This window comes from Meleagris gallopavo, chromosome 1 (assembly GCF_000146605.3).
Source record: "Meleagris gallopavo isolate NT-WF06-2002-E0010 breed Aviagen turkey brand Nicholas breeding stock chromosome 1, Turkey_5.1, whole genome shotgun sequence".
In the NCBI taxonomy this organism is placed as follows: domain Eukaryota; kingdom Metazoa; phylum Chordata; class Aves; order Galliformes; family Phasianidae; genus Meleagris; species Meleagris gallopavo.
The window spans coordinates 156,599,349-156,600,259 of NC_015011.2; positions in this window are offsets into that span (position 1 = coordinate 156,599,349).

Below are 911 nucleotides of genomic sequence, written 5' to 3' on the forward strand. Positions count from 1 at the left end.
AGCTATTACCTTTGCAAATTACTTGGTCCCTTAACAGAAATTATTATTTTTGTTTGTTTGTTTTTTAATAATATAATGCTGGATGTATGGGAGTTTTCCTTTCTTTTTAAGAAAAAAACAAGTCAAGATATATATAATGACTTTGTAATCTTATATGGTATAACTATCATATCTAGAACTTTTTTAATTGCTATTTTTATCACTATTGCACCTATTGGAAGCTATCTTGCTAGTCCAACAAATAAATTAATGTTCATCCTTTAATGGTCAGAACACTCTCTGAACTTTCTTTGACTGGACACTAAAACTGTTTGTCTAATAAAACTGTGCTTGCATAGAATCTAGTGCTTGCAGTTTGACTTAAGCAGATCTTCGATTCCAGAATGTCTTACATAGTGGTATAGGTCCCTTGTAGTTAACACTACTACAGTTTTAATTTCTGAAATATAACAATTCGCAATGGAAAATAGCTTTATTAATTTACTTTTTTTTTTTAATTAACCTAAGATAACACATTGAGGAATCAGGTTGTCAAAAGAATATAACAGCAAAACAGTAGGAATAGAAGTCAGATTAGAAGATAAAATGGAAGATCAAGATTTATACATAACTAAAGATGAGGTGAATTAATATACAAAATTTAGACATTTGACAATGAAAAGGAAGACAATTTTTTCTATTTTGGAAGGATGGATTAAAACACAATTTAATCTTTTTCATACCACCTCAATTTATCCAGTAATTGCCAGCTGTGTAAGACAATCATGGTACACAAAGTATTGTCTTATGAAACCGTGGTTGAGTAGCATTCCTGGCTAAGCAGTCAGATGGTTTAATCCAGCACAAAGTTGAGCAACACACAGCTATTAAATCACCTCTCTCCCTTTCCCACAGAGATGGGAGAATTAAAA